The sequence below is a fragment of the Bactrocera neohumeralis genome, chromosome 2 (assembly GCF_024586455.1).
Source record: "Bactrocera neohumeralis isolate Rockhampton chromosome 2, APGP_CSIRO_Bneo_wtdbg2-racon-allhic-juicebox.fasta_v2, whole genome shotgun sequence".
Lineage (NCBI taxonomy): Eukaryota > Metazoa > Arthropoda > Insecta > Diptera > Tephritidae > Bactrocera > Bactrocera neohumeralis.
The window spans coordinates 32,976,980-32,997,486 of record NC_065919.1 but is presented as its reverse complement, the minus strand read 5'-3'; the positions used below and the strand labels follow the sequence as shown (position 1 = coordinate 32,997,486).

General features: G+C 32.3%; 1 protein-coding gene across 1 annotated transcript in view; it reads left to right on the top strand.

The window, feature by feature from the left end:
- Nucleotides 1-1,253: 1,253 nt before the first annotated feature.
- LOC126763347 (uncharacterized) overlaps nucleotides 1,254-20,507 on the top strand; it is a 43,120-nt gene continuing 23,866 nt past the window's right edge. Inside the window, exon 1 of the mRNA XM_050480768.1 lies at nucleotides 1,254-1,457. The gene's annotated coding sequence lies outside the window, so the exon portion shown is untranslated. The remainder of the gene's footprint in view (nucleotides 1,458-20,507) is intronic.

Below are 20,507 nucleotides of genomic sequence, written 5' to 3'. Positions count from 1 at the left end.
GTATGTACTCCATTGAAAATTGTCCATTAGAAAAACAGGTTCACAGACGTTCTTCTTAATGCAGTAACAATAACTGTGCATTCTTAGCCAAGTAGGTCATCGCATCAATCCAATCCTGCTGCTATTTGGGTCATTCAAGCTGTGGGCAAAACCAGATAGTACAGAAAGTGGATGTATAGATGTTTGAATGCATTTTGAATGTGAGTTGGCAGCAATCGCAAATATGTATATACGAGTATCATTCTAGCATAGAATCATTTATTAAACTTATGTGTATATGTACATACAAGTATATATGTATGTACGTCGGCCTCAGTAAAAGATATGCTTGCAATGCAACTTTAGATGCGTGTATATTTATATACATATGATATTAACGAACCGTTAGACAGAGTAAACTCAAGTCTTTCGAGTTAATATATTAAGTCAATAAGGCTATAATATCGACTCCGTAAATGGAGGAACTGGGTTAATGTTGGTAATGGAAATAAGTATTATCTTTGAATTGCCGTTATGTCATTTGAAATCCAAATATATCATATGTGTATGTACCTCAATTTTATACATAAATATCCTATTTTATGCCAATTTTATAACTTATGATAATTGAAATCTGACTGCAAAACTTTATATATGTATATATATATATATATGTATATAGCTGTGATTGACAAAAATCGTGGCTTGAAAACGACAAAGTATTCCTGGAGTCACCTTTTGCTAGAATTAATTTGATTACATTGTCAACATAAATAATGGTAGAAATAGAGATTACAACTCTACATATACTAACATGATGGGCTCATATAAGTTAACCTTAGTTAAGACAACAACTAACATAAGATGAATTGGTCAGCTAACATAACATAAGTTGCTTTCAATGCTACGCACGTTCCTACTGGGCTCTTCATGCTGGAATGCTTACTACGTTTATTTGCATATCAATACTCTTATCATTATTATCACCAATAAGAGCGCACAGCAACAGCATAACTCTTTGATGGGTGACATTCGGAAGGTGATGCGTAAAACACTGAAGTGTTACGGTACCTTCAGAAGTTGTAATTGTAGAGTAGATCTCATATGTAGCAACAACGATATTTTACCTTTGGTAAAGGGAACCGCAAGTAAGTTGTTGCTGCACCAATATGGAAAAGCAGCGAAATATATGTATGCTTGGGCTTTAACTTAGTTAAGACAGACGTAATGTAAACGTGAAACTATTAACATTACAAATAAAGTTTCTAAATAAAATAATTACGTTTTTAACTGGCGCCCAACGTGGGGCCAAGGACTTGTAAAAAGAACATAGGAATTCTGAGGTACCGAGGACCGAGAAAGAAATTAGGAGTTCTAACGGACCAGAAACCCACAAATACCGAAAGGACGTAAGGACGTAAGGCATCCTGAAGGACTGCTAAACAACAAATGCATCATTACTAAATATATTTAAAAGTGTAAGTGATTATTTAAACAATTTCCAAGTGGTTATTTAAAAATATATTAATTATAAAAAATCTACAGTTTATTAGAGTACTATATGAGTGCTTTCAAAGGAATCTAATTTCCAATTAAAGTAAATCGTAGTTTTGCATAAAACTCTTTTGTGTTATAAATTTTTTTTTTTTCGAATAAAAGGTTAGCATTCAATGAAATAACCTTAAAAATGTACACGTATTAAATATAGTGTTCCAAAAAGAATATTTCTTCTGATATTTGAATTAACTTAGTGCCAATCATAAAACTGATAAAAAGTTTGTATTAATTATTAAATAAATATTTTTAAAAATACTTTTATAATAGGTATATTAAAAAAAACAAGATCTTAAATAATTTCAACAACTAGAAACGAAACTTAACAAATTTTCTTTACCAAGCCTTTGGAAAAAAATTATAAATAGATAAAAATGTCTTTGAATAGAGAGCAAATAGAAGAAATTGTTAATAAAGCCAATGAAAATCTAAAACGAGAGTTTTTTGCGCAGTTAAGTAACTTGACCTGGGCAATTAATCAGTTGCAACCATGTGGCTTTGAAGAACATTTACCCGTTTCAATTAATCAATTAGTAGCAGAAAGCAACGCAAGTTTAGACTTAATAAAATCTCTACCTGAATTTAGTGGAGATTCTGTTTCTTATCCCGTTTGGCGAACTGCAGCTGAATTCGCCATTAATTACTACTCGGAGGGTTCGGAAAAATATTACATCGCTATGGGTATTTTCCGAAACAAAATTATTGGTTCCGCAAATACCACACTCGCGTCTTTTAATACAGTGCTTAATTTCAAGGCAATTTTAGCTAGACTAGATCAGGAATATGCCGATAAAAGGCCTCTCTATGTTTTGGAGAACGAGCTAAATATCCTTAGACAAGTTAGTCTTTCTATTACTGATTATTATAATAAGGTGGACAAAAAACTATGCCTTATCATAAGTAAACAAATCATGACGTATAGCGGAAATAAAAATATTATTGCCACTTTAAATAAGCGCGCTAGAGAAAACGTCTTACGCGTCTTCATATCAGGACTTCGACTTCCATTGTGCGATATCCTTTTTTCCTCCAAGCCCAAAGACCTTCCAACTGCTCTTGCAGTGGCTCAGGAGCTGCAAACGAATCATAGTTTTGCAGAAGCCTTTGCTGTTGGAAATACTTATAAATTCAATAAGCCGGTAACGTCTCAATTTAAACAAATAGATTACAATAATAGACCGAATGCAGGAATTAGCTTCAATTCAAAACCTAATAAACCAACCCCAATGGAATTCGATAACATAGGTACAAGTTACTACCGACAGCCTAACAGTATTCCGAAACTATCCACTCAGCAGACTCAACCTACACCCAAGTACATTCCTAAACCACAGCATCAAAATCAGAATATGTAATCAACCTATAAACGAAATCGCGAACAGTTCCATTCTGATCGTGCACCCTTTCACAAACTGCAAAAGGTAAATTTTATGCCGAAAGAATTAGAATCCTTTCAAAATGTTGAGGAAAATTTCAATCAGGATACCAATTTTGAAGATGAATATTATTACAACAACTCCGGCATTGGCTTTCATAATTGACGATGCTGTAGCGGAATATGGGGACGAAATAAACTATTTAATCTAAAATCGCTCCTACCGTTTATTACGAAAAAGTGCAAAAACGGCCGGAAGCTTCGCATTTTAATTGATAAAGGCACATTAAAAAATTATATAAAATACTTTTCATTTCTTCAGGGAATTAAATGTTTGGGGAAACCTTTTAATTTTAAATCCATTCACGGTAAAAATCTAATAAATAAAAAGTGTTTAGTTAATGTGTCAGGCAATACCTCAACGTTCTTTCTGCTTTCAAGTTTAAGTACATTTGACGGTATTATAGGTTATGACTTTTTAAAACATATTGATGCTAAAATTGATACTGTTGAAGGGTAATTACTTTACCGAAATGGTAAAGAAAAATTACATTTTTTTCCATGTGAGCAAGTAAATTTAAAAACAATAGAAGAAAATTCAGTTCCACTCAAACTCCAAGTACAATTTCGGCAAATAATAAGTAAAAATATTAATGCATTTGCTGACCCAGATAGTGCCTTGCCTTACAACACAACCCTTAAGGGGAGAATTCGCACAAATACAGATGAACCGATATACAGCAAGAGTTATCCATATCCCATGTCTGTAGACCCATTTATTAATAAATAAATAAAAAGACTTCTTAAAGATGGAATAATAAGGTCATCTTGTTCGCCTTACAATTCTCCTGTCCACGTAGTATCTAAAAAGGGATTTGATGAAGATGGAAAGCCAAAACTGCGAATGGTGATGATTTTCGGAAGCTCAATGAAAAAACCATTCTAGATCGATACCCTATTCACCAAATCGTTATGTGTGAAAAAGACAGCCAAAAGACAGCGTTTAGTATAAACAACGGAAAATATGAATTCTGTAGATTACCCTTTGGGTTAAGAAATGTACCCAGTATTTTTCAAAGGGCCATTGACGATGTTTTACGCGAAGTCATAGGGAAATATTGTCACGTTTATGTCGACGACATAATTATCTATTCTTCAGATGAACAATCACATTTAAAGCACATCAACCACATACTTCAAACCCTTGAAAACGCAGGAATGAGAGTCTCACCTGAAAAATCGAAGTTTTTTAAAACTCAAGTGGACTTTCTAGGGTTTCTTGTCTCTAACGCAGGTATTAGAACTTGCCCAGATAAAATTCGTGATATTGTTAACTACGAACCTCCGCAAACTCTTCGAGCATTGCGCTCATTTCTGGGACTATCAGGATATTATAGGCGTTTTATTAAAGACTATGCTGCCATAGTCAAGCCTTTGACAGCTTACCTTCGCGGAGAAAACGGACAAGTAGGTTCACGATATTCAAGAAATGTGAGAGTTGACTTTAGCCCTCAAGCCCTTCAAGCTTTTGAACAAATAAAACAAATATTAGCTTCAGATGATGTTTTACTTCAATACCCTAATTATAATCAACCTTTCGAGCTTACAGCAGATGCCTCTTCTACTGCTTTAGGTGCAGTTTTGTCGCAAAAAGGTCGTCCAATTACCATGATTTCACGAACACTGTCAGCTACCGAACAAAATTATGCTACAAACGAACGAGAGCTACTTGCGATTGTATGGGCATTAGAAAAGCTTCGTCATTATTTGTATGGAGTGACAAATATAAACATTTTTACCGACCATCAGCCGCTCATTTTCGCAATGTCTGAAAAAAATCCAAATGCAAAACTGAAAAGTTGGCAAGCGTTCATTGAAGAGCTTGCGTTAAGTTTTCATCTTAAGCCGGGAAAAGACAACAAAGTTGCCGATGCGCTTTCTAGACAATTCTGCAACAATTTAAGTGAAGCCACCTCAAACGAAACTGTGCACAGCGAAGAATCCTTAACTAACATTATCAAAACCGTCAATTGTCCTATTAACCAATTCAGATACCAATTAATGATTTCTAAGTCTAATTCTTTTAGCAAAAATACAAAAATTATTTTTAAAAAACTGATACGTCACACAATCACTTTCGATACTCTTAAGAATCTTATAGAATGCCTAAAAAATCATATCAACCCTAACGTCACCAACGGAATTTATTGCGATCTCCACACTCTAGCACAGATACAAAATAAAATAATATCAGCTTTTCCTGGCGTTAAGTTTATTCACACTCAGCTTCTCTTAATTGATTTAAATAATAATGATGACCAAATGGAATTGATATCGATGGAGCACAATCGATATTTTCTAAATATAAAAAAATTATTGAAATCAACAATAGCAAATTGCAAGATATGTTTGGAGAATAAATACCAAAGAAAACTGCTAAAATATATGTCTGTGGAGAAAAGGTTTTCATACGGCGAAACAAAAGGCTTGGAAATAAATTTGATAAAGTGTTTACTGAAAAGATAGTCGAAAGAGATCTTGGTACTACAGTTCTTATTAATGGTAGGAAAATACATAAAAGTAATCTTCGTTAAACATAAATGTTCATATCTAGAATGTATCTTGCAAAAAAACAATTATCTATATATGTATATAAAAGAAGTTTGTTGTTAGTTACACCATTTATAACGGACGGCTGAACCGATTTGGCTGAAAATTGGTGGACAGGTAGCTTAGAACTAGGGTAAGGACATAGGATACCTTTTATCTCTTTATGTTAAAGTTTAATACAACTCATAAATACAAAAATTATATTTCAAATAAAAAGCATTTGTTCAAAATTCATGTTTGTAACAATCATTTGAATATATGCGTACAATTTTAAACAGAGTCTGCTCAAAAATAATACAATTGCTAAATATTTGAAATAGAGGAAAAGAACTGCAACCAAATACGCAGTGAAATAGATTATAATTGGCTCAGTAATAAGTCGTTGAGTTTGTATTATACCACGTGCATCCCAAAAGACTGATGTGATAACCTTTCCAGCCGCCTTTTTCGTTATTCCACGTCTGAGAACCGGTTCATTATGTGAAGTCCGCTAGAATGATGGTCGATTGGACTCCAGTGGGAAATGATGGAGCTATGTTTCTATCACCGACGAAAAATTTCGGCTTTCTTCCGATTAGAGAGCACTTAAACACTTCTCAGAATCAGTTATTCGTTGTTTTTGCTGGATTATGAACTTGCGAGGCACCTACTTTGCTCATTTCGCCTGTTTCCAGCTTAGCAAATATATTTTTAACGGTGGATTTCCCTGAGCCCAAATTCAACAGTATTTTCCCCAAAAAAGCAATGCTTTATTAACACACGAAATGCTTTATGATCCATTTTTTTTGCAAACTAACACAAGTTGCTTTACAAAAATGCTATATCTCATTAACTAATAGTTATAATCCAACTAATAGAAATCATATAGATGGTAGTAGTAGTTTTATCTATGTATCAGTCACAGTGATGCGTGTACGTGTCCTCTAGTAAAGATATAAAACTAAACATGAGAGACGCTGAATTATTTGAAAAATATTTACGTAAATAAACCGCTTGTTAGTTTTTTAAATTATCACGATAATCTTAAGTAAAAATTTAATTATTGTTTATTTTAATTTGAATTTGTTATATTTAGCAAAAATAAGCTAAAAGTTTTGTAAAGCTTAAGCCAAGCAATTAAGCAACTAAACCATTTGTCACCTCTTCAACATATGCTCAGCAAAGCTCCAATGTAAAAAATGCGGTACTCCGTCGAAGAGGGGAATAGGTAACCTTAGTTAAGACAACAACTAACATAAGTTGATCAATGCTATCGCATATTTTTATGAATGAAGACACTGATTTCTTCATTAATTCAAGTCTAAGAATACAATTTACATATTTACCTCCTTCACACAACCTTCTAAGCGAACAGACTGCGCCGTATAGTGACAACTTTGCATTTTTTTTTGTTGGTGGAAAAGCACAAAAAACGGGATCTTTGGAAAAAAAATGTTTTTTTTTTGGATTTTGAGCGACAACTTTGCATTTTTTTTGCTGTTCATGGGATCAGAGTCCCATATTTTTGAACACTGATTCTTATGTAAAATTGAACGAGGAATCGAATTCAATTTTGAAAAAAAAAATTGGGGGAAAAGCAGAAAAAAACGGGATTTTTGGAAAATAATGTTTTTTTTTGGATTTTGAAAATTTTTTTGTATTTGTATTTTTATCAGAAAGTTGAGATTTTTTTACATAAAATTGAATAACTGCAAAATTTTTTTCACTAAATTTTGAGGTCGTTAAAAAATAAAAGAAATAGCAATTTTTTTGTTTGATCTCAATTTGAATTGCGCGCCAAAAAACAATGGAGCAACTTTGACCACTAAAAAGTCTACAGATATTCTTATTTTGGTCTATATTATGATATTCTAAAGTTTCGTCAAAATCGGAGAACCACGGACACAAAACCATGTCGCCAATTGATGGAATGGCCTTTATAAGTTTGTCAGAAGGAAGCGTCGGAGACCCCAGATCAGATCAAATTTTGCTAAACACCTGTGAAGGGTATTACGGCTTCAAAATAGTCGAAGTAAAACAGAAACATCAAAACTATTGTTAATATAAGAATATATACTACATTTTATTGTAAAACTAAATTATCATCCCATTTATACGCAATTATTTTGACAATATATTAAAGTTAAATTTATTTATGTATGTATATATGGTATGATCGAATTATTTTTCCGATACATTTTTTCACAGAAAGTTTTTACACTGTTTTTAGAAATAACAATATTTTGATTTTCTATTTCTAAATTTTCCTAATTTAAACGAAAAAATAAAGGTGTTCTTTTCAATATTTTACACTGCTGTCCGTGGTGGCGTTTAGATAAGCGCACACCGATCACTCGCTTCGCTAAAGCACTATCAAACCTACTACGATATTTCTAAATGATAGAAAATTTTTTTTTATTTAAAATCTGAAGACTTCAAATCAGTTGTAATTATTTATAAAAAACGAAACTAACGGTTTGCAAAAATGTGTTTTATCGCAGAAAGAAGAACTTGTTTAGCAAGAAAGAAGCAGGGATAAAAGAATGGCACATTCTTCCCAGTGAGAGAGCGACTCAAATTGAACGGTTTTGATAATATTTAAATGGTAGCCGGATCAGAACGTTTTATCAGTGATCTTGAGCATCGAGAGCAAATCTTTCCTTATATCCTGGAACATGTTAAAAATAAATTTATGTATTCAAGATCGGAGCGTACTCATGTAGAACCTCCTCCACATGTGGTCTACTGACTGTCGTCAATCGTCGCACTTTCCATTTGGCTCCCACGTTACTGTTGGCAGTCATAACATTAAGCTCCTAGATAATTTCGTCTATCTTGGAACCAGTATTAGCACCAACAACATTGTCAGCTTCGAAATCCAACGCAGAATAACTTTTGCCAACAGGTGCTACTGAGTAGGCAATAGAAAAGTAAAGTTCTCTCTCTACGAACAAAGACCAAACTCTACAAGTATAAGTCACTCATTATTCCCGTCCTGCTATATAGTGCAGAGGCATGGACGATGACAACATAATTCGACGTTACGAGTTCCGAGAGTTGCGCATTCGCAACTGCGAGTATCGCATTCGATTTAACGATGAGCTGATGTGAGTTATACGACCACATTGACATACATACATATGTATGTAGTTCAGCGAATTAAGAGACAGCGGTTATGTCGTCCGAATGGATGAAATCACCCCAGCTGTGAAAGTATTTGACGTAGTACCCGCCGGGGGAAGCAGAGGAAGAGGAAGACCTCCACTCCGTTGGAAGGACCAAGTGGAGAAGGACCTGACTTCGCTTGGAATCAGCTTAAAGCAGGAATAACTGGCGCTATAACCAAGTAAGCGAAGTCTACGCCAATAAAGAAGAAAAACTTATGTAAGTACAATATCTATTATAGTCTTTTTGGTACATATGCACATACATATGTATTAATCTGCTAATATTTGAAAACACTCGTGTATTTTATACAAAGGCAAAACCACAGGTAGGTTTGAATCCATGCATATTTGCATACATATAGACATGTATAATTCTACCGCCATAATAAACAGCATTTTTTTATAATTTGAGTTTGGACTCATCAAATACTTGATAAGATAGCTTTCACTTCTAAACAAAAATAGTCATAGAGAAAACATAGAAGTTGCAGATATGGTCAGGCAGTTTAACTCATTCAGCACTGCAATTAGATGTGCGTGCGAATGTTTGTGTATAATATCCACTGTTTCGCATGGCTAATATAATAATACCGTAATCATCTGATAGTGTTAATGTGCATAAGCACCTCATAATTACGTTTTTTGCCGTTCTTTGTAGCACTGTGTTTCCAAAAATTCAAATGTAACTGTGTAACCGAGTGTGGGTGCCCACTTGACCAGAATAGCAGTGGCCCGAAACGTAAAACTGTATTTAACTAGCCAAGCAAATGAAAGTGTATACTTCAAATTTCGTTAAAACTGGAATGTTTGTCTTAAACAAAATAATATTTCTTTTTATCGCACCCTGTGCATGTACATACAGTAGAGGCCCGCTAATCCGGATCAATTAAAACCGGCCCCTATCCGGAATATAAGGGAATCCGGATTACCAAAGACATATCAGAACTATGTATTAAGAAAAAATATTTATAAATTTCTGTTTGTTTATTATAACAAATAATACACATGTTCCAAAAAAAAAAAAACTTAAAACAATGAAGCATAAAAGCGAATATAGTGAATAATAAATATGTGATCTGGATTAGAGAATACGGATAGAGAATGTCGGTCCGGATTACAAGGGACATAATAGAAATTTTGAATTTTTTAACCCTGTCCGGATTACAGTGGAATCCGGATTAGGCCGTGTCCGGATTAGCGGGCCTCTACTGTACTATACACAAGTATGTACTACATTAGAGCGGGTTGATTTTTTTTTAAGAAAATAACGTATGCGAAAAATGTTCTATAGATAATTCTGAAAAACTATGCCTAAGGGCTGTGGGTCTAAAACTGGATTCACACACACACGATTTCACATATCATGAGGTATATCGTGGAGTGTATAAACAAATTTTTTCGGAATTTTTTGATGATATTTGTCGGAGAAATGGCTGGGTGAATGAGATGCGTTTTTTCACTGGCGGATACGATTTCTCATGTTTGGATCATCTGAAACACAAAAATCAATTTATTTTTAAAAATTACGTGAATGGTTATCGTCCCTACTAGAATCAAGAAAAAATGTTGATACATAAAAAAGTAATTAACGTTTTTTTTAGAATTTTTCCTAAGTTTTTTTTACATAAATTTTGTCATAACATTGTCAAAAATTATAATTGGGTACTCACAATCCGTCGTAAAGAATCGTAAAATCGTAAAATTATACATTTTTACACTTGTTTAAAAAAATTGTTGTTGGATTTCATACAAAAATGATTTTACACATTTACAATTCTCAATGCTATGTTTTCGAATCGTTATAACTTATAACTTTATGAGACTTGTGAAAACCCTAATATAAAAATATTAAGCAAATCGGTTCGACGGGAATCATGTCTGCCAGTTTAAAAAAGTGTCTTTTGTGAAAAACGCGCTTAAAGTTGAGGTGTGCACTCCGAGCGCTCCGAACGTCGAGCGGTATTATTATTTTTTGGCCTTTTTCGAAACCTTCCAATGGTAAAGTGGGTATAAGGAAACAGAAAATGCAAAAAAAAAAACAACTTTTTGAAAAAAGATTATCCTACTGACCCCTTAAGGATACCAACCAAAAGAATATGGATAGAAATATTAAAACCGGATTTTACGCCGAATGAAAACATTATTCTTTAAATATAACTTACGAGATAATAGTATAATAACTTATATTTTATTCCGATCGTTCAGTTTTCCTAACAGCTGTATGATAAGGTGAACCGATCTAAAAAAATGTCTTCAGATATTGCATTTTTCAAGAGACAAATTTCGTGAAGATATCTCGTCAATTGAAAAGTTTATATATTATATTCCGTTCAGGGTGCAAAAAATGTTTTTGGTTTTTCATTGTAAAGTTAACCAATGTTTACAACTAAAAAGCGGTGTCCCTATTTGAATTTTGCTGCTCAATATCAAAATTAAATCTTTTATCGTTTCAAGCACACAACAGCAATGAACAGAACCCGACGATTTTAGTCTTCTTTGTCGCATAGATTCGTTTAATACTAGTTTACGTCCACGGCATTATGGTGATTTGAAAATATTTCACACTTAAATATATACATATACATATGTATGTACATATATCCTATAATGGAAGAGGAAGTTGTGTAAATATTTGGTACGCTTACATATGTACATATGTACATATCATATCTAATTGATAGCTATACAACTTCTCCAATTATATGTCACTCATTAAGTAATAACTTCAAGGGCTTAACCAAAACAATCTAATTGTAGCAATGAGTACCGAAGAGAATCTTATACAACGTACCAAAATATTGCGTAACACTGATTGACAGTAATTCCATTTCAATTGAAAAATGGTTGCGTTTATGAATGAAGCTATTAGCAAATAAGAGCATGTCTTCAGTTAACAAAGAAAGAATTAATGAGCATTATTGTACGCCGGTGTGTGCTCTGGAAATTGGTTACTCTTTAACAAATTCCCGCGCCGAACAATAGCCATTTGTGATACACCCGTAGTTAAACACTTTTTATAGACACACTCAGTATTCACTTACTTACACATACTATTTTTAAGTGCCAAGCGAACGCAATTGGAAGAGTCAAACATGATGAACGTCTTATTTCCACAGTACTACTAAATATATTGTTATAACTATTTTTCACCCAATAGATACACAGGAAATATAGTGATAAACAAGTAAGGAAGGGCTAACCGAATATTTTATACTCTGGCAACTTGCAAGAATCATGAAAATATGTATCTTAACGTGCAAAACATCAACCAGAGGACCGGAACCCAAGCACACTCATGCACTGACCGACATATTCGACTTAAGGTTTGTTAAAAAAGCGAAAATCATACATGTAGTATCGACCAGATGTTATCTATTTTTGGCAGTTCTACAAAATATTAACATGTCACCGCAATTCCCTGTCCCACTTACTTAATTCTTTATCTTAATTTGGTACTTATTTACGGCACTTTATAGGTTTTCGCATGATAATAATTTGAGGACGTGGCAGTGATCAGATTACGCCCACCTACAATAACCGCATGATGATGCGTGAAACATATGTATGTATGTGCCAAGTTTCATGAAGATACCTAAATTTTTATTTACAGCCTGCACGGACGGAGTTAGTTTGTTTGGGGTGATACAAACAACCCATAGGTGGCAAAAATTTTTTTGCATGTTACAAGATTATAAAAATTACAATTGAAATCTAAGATACTTAAAGTAATGTCAAAACAAAAAAACAGGTTTGAATTCTACGTACATATATAAGGTCAATAATCGTACTCCTCCTTTGCAATACTAAAGTTTAACCTTATGTCGAAGCATATGTCTAATGGACAGCTTTATTTTATATACTTGGAAGTTCACACTTTGCCCGTTGACAATACAAATTTAATTAACATTTTCAACTTTCGTCCGTCAAGCGATTATGTATCATTATGAAGCAGCATATGTAGCGAAACATTGACTTTCATTTACAATAGTTTTTAATGGTTTTCGCCAAATACCGCATACATTGTAAAACCGTTAATGCTTGCAAAAACTAATTATTTTATCACCTTTTTGCAAATATTCAATTTATTTTAATAAAATGAACTAACAGTACCAATGAAAGTAAAATTCAAACTTAATTAGCCAAAATATAGTGTAATTTTCAAAATTGGCCAGAAATTAGTATTAACGATGAGGCATAGTTATGTATACATACTTATGTATATGTATTTTATATACAGTGCATTCAAAAACTAACGCGAAATGTAAATATCAGGAAGCGACCTCCAGGTATGTTGGAGAAGCCGAATGAAATCTTTTGTTGCCGTTAAAAGTTTTTTTTTATATTTTGGCTTTCCTTAAAGCCCAAACATTCTCTATTGATATGTACTCGGATGACAATGATGGGCAATTTAAAGAAACAATATGATTTTCTTGTTAATTGTTTGTACTTTTCTTAGCCAAACAACATTTAGTATGCTTCGTTAGAAAAGCTGCGTTAAAACGTTTCATATACTGATCGCTGATATGTCTTATTTTCCAACGTGACGGTCTTTAATGTACCGTTTTCTCAACGCCTGGTTAGCAACTATCTGTCAGCTAAGTTCTGATTAACTTAACCAAGACTCATTCTTTCTTATCAGATATTCAAAAAATACCAGCTGCACTTCATAATTTAACAGAATTCACATTTTTCTTATTATTTTTTCCTTAAAATTTTTAGCTGAGTTCTTCTTAGAAATTTATGGTTTATTTAATAAATTAAATAAGGTTTATTAATTTATTTTAATTTACGATCTCCGGCAGCCTGTGCACACATTTTCGCAATTACTTGATTCGCTTGAATACAGAAATTCCAAAACTGGAACTTTAAAAGGAAGGAAGTTAGTTTTGAAATCATTAAGTTCATTTGCCTTTAATGGGTTCAGTTAATTGATTTATCTATGAACTAACGAAATATTTGTTTTTTTATTCGGCAAATGGCAAAAAATGATCGGCCAAAATGGTACATATTTGTTTATTTATTTAAATATAAAAAAATAAGTTGAAGTTTGATTAGAATTACGAAAAAACTTTTTCGATTACCCAATATTTCGTTTTTATCAGCTTCACCTGTATGTGTAAAAATCCAGTTTGTGCAAGCGATAACTTGAGTAATTGAGATGAAACTTGCTTCATACTATATATTTCTTGACACCCAAAAGAGATTCGTATCATACTCGGACCACTTCCACACCCACTAAACGTCATTAAACGAAAACCTATAAAGTGCCATAACTAAGCACTAAAATTAAGATACCGAACTGCATCCTCAAAATAGTTTAGGATATAAGAAAAGTTATAAAAATTGGCCCCGCCCACCTTTAGGTAAAATCTTATATCTCAGGAACCAGTTTCAACCAAATTGGGTATGTGAGGTTACCCGGAATTTCTATCATATAGTATACAAAGAAATAAAAAGATCTGACAAACGCGTCTACTTTCCATATAACACTCCATCCCAGTAGCAAAATAATTCACTACTGAAAAAAGTAAGCGAGTTGGTAATGGGTTGCGGGGCAAGAAACGAAAAAAAATTCGCTTTAAAATCGTTGTTGTTATCTTCAAGAAATGTGCGAATTTTATTGATATGAATTGGTCATCCGCACAACTGATCGACCCAGCCCTCTGGGTATGTGAGCGCTTCAGTACTAAATTTCATAGAAAAGTTGTGTGACAAAACCGATGCTTTTTTGTTGTTGTTCTTTTCTGAAAATAATTGGTAACCGTTAGTCCTGCCACGACGCCGACAATTGTTGTCTTTCAATTTTAATGATTGTCGTTTTTAGTAAATTTTAAGTATCGGTTGAAAGCGGTCGCGTGTGAAGTACTATTAAAAGTTATTTAAGTATGTACAGCAAACGTCATCAAAGAAGATTAATTAATGCCGAAATAAATGAAATTCTAAATATAAATAATTCAAATGACAATAATTATAATCTTAGTGAATGTGACAATGATAATGAAAATGTGGTTGAAATTAACAATGAAAATTTTAGAACTGAAAATGTGAATGAAAGTATGTAGTTTGGTAGTTGACAGTGAAAAATAACGTAACTCGTGTGGCTTTTGATGGTTTATTGAAACTTTTAAATAAATGGCATTTAAATGTCCCAACTTGCGCAGAGTCTCTGATTATTAGGCAGGATTCAATTATAACAAGTGTTTCGCCTGGAACATATTTGCATTTAGGAGTCGAAAAAAATTCTCAGCTATAGCGTCATGGTGCAGTTAAATTATGATGGACTGCAAGACAAGGTGGCATTCAAGAAGTTTGAGTGCCTAAATAATGCCATATATGGTAAATTTTACTTTTCCGTAATTAATAAGTCTTTGTTTTGATACACTTTGTTTATTTTTTTTAGAAGCAATGCAAGTGGAAGGTTTCACTAAAGGCGATTATGAGCGGGAGCTCAAAAGAGCTTTCAAGATGGGTAAAAACCGATATGACAAAGCGGGCTCTTTGAAAAAGCAAAAAGATAAACAAATATAATAAATTAAAGTATGAAAACAATTAGCATTGACATTATTTTTAGATGTAAAATCTTAATTATAGTAATTTGTACTGAAATGGATTTCTTTATTATTTCTAATTGAATTAAAAAATACAAAACTATAAGATATTTATTTTGGATTCGTTTTAGTAGGAAATGCGCACAATACATATTAAGGTATGTGAGCCGGTAATTCGCACAACTAATAGATTCGTATACACAGGTATGTGAGCCGGTAATGCTTACAACTGACTAATTCATGTCTTCAGATATATAGCTTGGTAATGCGTACAGCTGATCGATTTGTATCCCTGGGTATGTGAGTTGATCTGTTCTGAAATTCTTAGGACATCGCTGTGTTAAAATTCAGCAATGAATTCCGCAGTAAGACCCTCACTTTGGCTCTTACCAACTCATACACTACCTATTACCTTTTGCTAGTGGGATACTATAATTCCACTTGCTTCTTTTACTTCCAGTATACAAACACCAATGAATATATCGGATAAGACTTTGCACAAGTAATGCCCTTCAGGTTTTGATATTCTGCCCACAAATTGTCGAAATTGAGCTAAAACTTTTCAAGGACGCAGACACCAAATATCTGGACCCCAGTGCATTTGGTTAACTTTGTAAAATTTTATTAGCTTCACCTGTCAGTTTATATGTATGTATGTATTCCTCATGTGGCTAAATAATAATAAATAAACTAAAATACACGCTTTTAAAGCATTTTAAAGTGAAAAGTTAGAAATAATTCTTAATTAACTAACAGTGAAATTGACCGAAGAATGTGTGATTTTTTTTGTTCTTTTTTTTTGCGAAAAGCACGCGCTGCTTTGAGAGTTTTCGTAATTTTAAATACATATTTCACAATATATTTAAAAATGAATATTTTATATGATGAATTGCATAACTAAAATACATATGTACATATATGATTGCATATATTTTAAAAAAGAGAAACTAGCGTTTATTTGAAACTCTGAAATACACCTAACCTTTTAATATTTCAGAACTTCTTTCCAATGCGACTATGACCTTTGGCTCGTTTCTTTGAATTTGAAGTTATGAGTGCTATTCTCAGCCATTGTCCATACCACAAATGAAAAATATCGGTTTGAGTATTACCGTTGCTATATGTTTCTCCGTTCTTTAAACTCTGATGACCACTGCCCATTCCGCTCTTTGCGCAACGCTCAGCCATTCACCTAGCTGCCACTCAGAGGCGCTTGAACATCATCTTAAGTATGTTATGTACATACATAGTTTGTATGTATTTACACTATTTTACATTGGTGTGCACACACCTAGAAACATGTACTGCTTGTTGACGTGCTTGGTGCTTTTGCGTTGTTGTTGTAGTTGTAGCGGCAGAAATCTCTTAGGCGTTAGCTGAGTGAGCCTGAGTCTTGACTTGCTGTTTTCAACTTGTGGTACTCACCGGCCAGATATCGTGCGCGCATTCGCAGTGGAGCAATGCCCGACAACGCATCACTACGTCGGAATCAGTGTCGATAGAGTCTCGTGCGTTACAAAAATAATATACTTTAATGGTTTTCGCTTGGTGTCTGTGATATCTGCATTTAAATAGTTTCTGAAGCATAAAAAATTGTTTGTAATAAAGAAAAAGGCACATTACATTGTTGGCATTAAAATTAAGGCAAATAAGATAATACATGGTAACAAAACTGAAAAGTTTCAAAAGTGATTGTAAGAAAAGTTGACAGTGTTTTAAGAAAAAGAGATACATTTTCAGTGGGTGTTGACTGCAAGCGCTAAAAGTTTATTTTCATATAAGGTTCGCCGAGTCATAGCTGATAATGACCTCTGTAATACCCACTTGACTAAGTCAACGAGCTTACATGCCGTAAGTGCAAATCCACAAATTAATTAGCTGCGCACATACATACACTTTGTACATACATTCATAGGTGATATTAACAAACCTGATACAGGACTTACTCAAATATTGTTACGCTTTCGATTAAAATAAAATAAAAGTGTTATTTTTTTGTTAATAAATTATAGTTAAATCATAAATAAACAAATTTTATATTAAAAGTTTCACCATTCTGTTAGTGTAGAGTGTGTGAGACATCCGTACATAAATATAAAAATTCGAACTACTTTTTGCACTTTGAAAAAAAGGGCACGATTCCGATTACTTTGGCGGAGGGGTAAAAAAACCGAATTTCCGTATAAATTGGGTATGTGCGGATAGGGGAGCTTCTCCAGAGAAGAAATATCCAAAAATAATATAAAAATAACTTTTATTTTTTAAAATATTCACGATTTAAAGTTCAAAACTTCGCACTAATAACACATGGTATTTCTCTATGTTTCACTAAATTTTTTCACGTTTTCCACTCTGTATATTTAAATATACACTCTAAACATTGAAATAAGTTCATTTCACATTTCCCTTTTATTTTGATATATTTTACCTATATTTTTAATTTAAAAATCACTTAGCACACTCATCGTTGAAAAGGTTAGATTGTTTACAATTATGAGGAAAACGAGCCTTGTTTGTTTGCTTTTTCGCGTGATTCTTTTTCTTTATTAACTATAAGAAAAAATACTTTCTACATATGTACATACATACATATGCATATGTGTAATATGTAATTTATGTGACTGAAGTACTTTCGCGTAGTACTCCTTTCTGCGTTGGCGGCCTTCGGCTGCGCTTTAAAAAAATAAGCCAAGTCTGGTCGAGCGAATACCCGGGGTGACTGAAGTCGCATAGTACTCCTTTCTGCGTTAAAAGAAAAAAAATATATTTAGTTTCGTTATAAAGTGGTTACATTTTTTGGTTATCTTGCACAGATATTGAAACAAAATTTGAGTTTTCATTATAAACTAGTTAAATTTTGGTTATTATATCTGTCAGCGCTTTCCATTTATTTTTGATAATACGTTGTTTTGTATATAAGGTGACAATACATATATGTAATATTATTATATAATATTACTATATAATATTACTTATTTCTTTATTAAATTAAATAAAGAACATATCCATATGAATGGATAGAGGAATTTTTGGGAAAAAATGAAGTTCAGCGAATTTCCTTTTTATCACATGGCAGCGCTCCATTTCGTCGTAATTTTTAGCACACACATGGTGTTCACTACGAGTGTAAAATGTAATTTTTAAAATAAAGATTTCTTCGGTAAAAGAGCTGTTAAAAGTGTAAAATGTGGATTTATTTAAAAGCTTATAGTTTAATTTAATTAATTTGAAGTGAAAAATGTGAGTAAAGTGTGTTTAATGTGGTAAAATAGCTTGTTGAAATGTTCGAATTTTATCTCGTAAACTAAGCGTTTGCGGTAGATATAACCCTGTATATTTTTTAATCAGGAGGATTTCCTCTTTCCAACGGTACCTTCAAATCGCGGCGCCAAAGAAATCGAAATTGTGCCAAAAAAAGTTTTGGTCCAAGCAATTTATGCACTCTGTACAGTGAAGTCACTGTATGTATAAGAAAACATATACATCTTTGTACATATGTGTGTACTAAATAACATAATGTGCACTCACAAATCGTTCATGTGTATTTTTGGGCGAACAAAGTTACGCACAGATGCACATTATGTGTATGAACGACGTATGTATGTATGTACATATGCATAGCTGCAAATGTTCACAGTTATGTATATATACTTGTATTTTGCTAATATTTCGTAGTGAAAGTATCTCTAAATATGTTTACCAACAAATATGATTATTAAATACAGAAATTTAACATATTTCAACTATTGTATACAATTTTTATTATTGTATTTATTACACAACTTTTAAATTATTTTTTATGCGCATAAATCAAGAAAATATTAAATGTGAATTGTAAAAATTTGAAATTTAAATTTAATTTGGCTTTGGTCTATTTTATTTTCCAATTTTCTAATTTTTTAACTAGCAATTATTAAGTGTTTATTTTTATCGTTTTAATTGAAAATCCCTAAAATAAGATTTTCAATGTCTATCAATAAAAACTTAACTTATGTAATAAGTTTGACAGCAATATACCATTAAACAGGTATATTCGAGTATTTTCTAGATCAAATTGAAAAATATTTTATATTTACCTTATTGTCATTTATTATTATCAAAACTGTAACTCTTTTGAGTCATTTCCATAAAATTCCCTTAAAATTTTTATATACATAAATATAATAAAAGTCAATAAGTTTTAGCATTTATTTTTAAAGCAAAATTAAAATAATTTTTGACAAATATTTTGTTTTCGGATCAGGTACACTTGCCGTTTGTGTACTTAAATAGGGGTCCATATGTGGCAGGAAATTTAATAAATATCATACTACATTTAATGTCATTATTTTTGGAAAATATAATAAATTTTCCTATTTTTTATTTACCTTCCTTTGTATAGCGAATTGTATAACTGACAGTGTTGCAAATAATGCATTAATTAACAATTGAAGTAACATTTAACTTTCCCAAAAATGTTTAATAAATGAAAATTGAATTTTTAGTCTAAAATATTTAAATTAAAAAAAATCATAACCTCGATTGCAGGGTATTTATTTTTAAAAATATATACTTTTCAAAATTGTATGAGGGTGAAATAAATACATACTGCCCCAATATTGCATAATATTTTTGGATGGAGAAAGCGTTTTGGCTTAAATAATTATCTATTTAAATTATAACATTTAGGTTTTTACAATTTTTAAGATCTTTATAATGATCCAATAAAATTCCGAAATTTTTTTACAATCTTATAGAATATTTTTGTTAAACATGATAAAAATGTCAAGTTTCAATAATTTCATATTTTTTAAACTCTCAGTTAATGTGGTTCGAACTAAATATAATTTAAGACAAAAATATCGGATTATTTGTTCAATAATTTTAATAACTCTTCCAAATCATAAGCAGACATGAGATAAAGCGATACAAGTATGTATGAATAAATAATATAGGCACCAGAGAACTGCAACGAGTAATAAATTATTGTTCATAACCGGGTATTGATCTGTTACTCTGTCTGATTTTGTCAGTTCTGTTCGTGTACACGAATCGTACCGTTCGTCTTCAAATCAGCGATAGAGAACAACTTGGAATCACTAGCGATCAGCTTATACCTGATTTTTTTATGAACGTTCGCATCAGCAGAAAATACCCGAAGTGATGCATACTCATGCTTCAATAATTGAAATTATCGACAGCGTTCGGTTTGTATATCATTGCCTAAACACTGTTCAAATACATACGTATGTATATACATGTATGTATGTATATATATATGTTATATGTATAATGGAAATTCCATTGAGTACATAC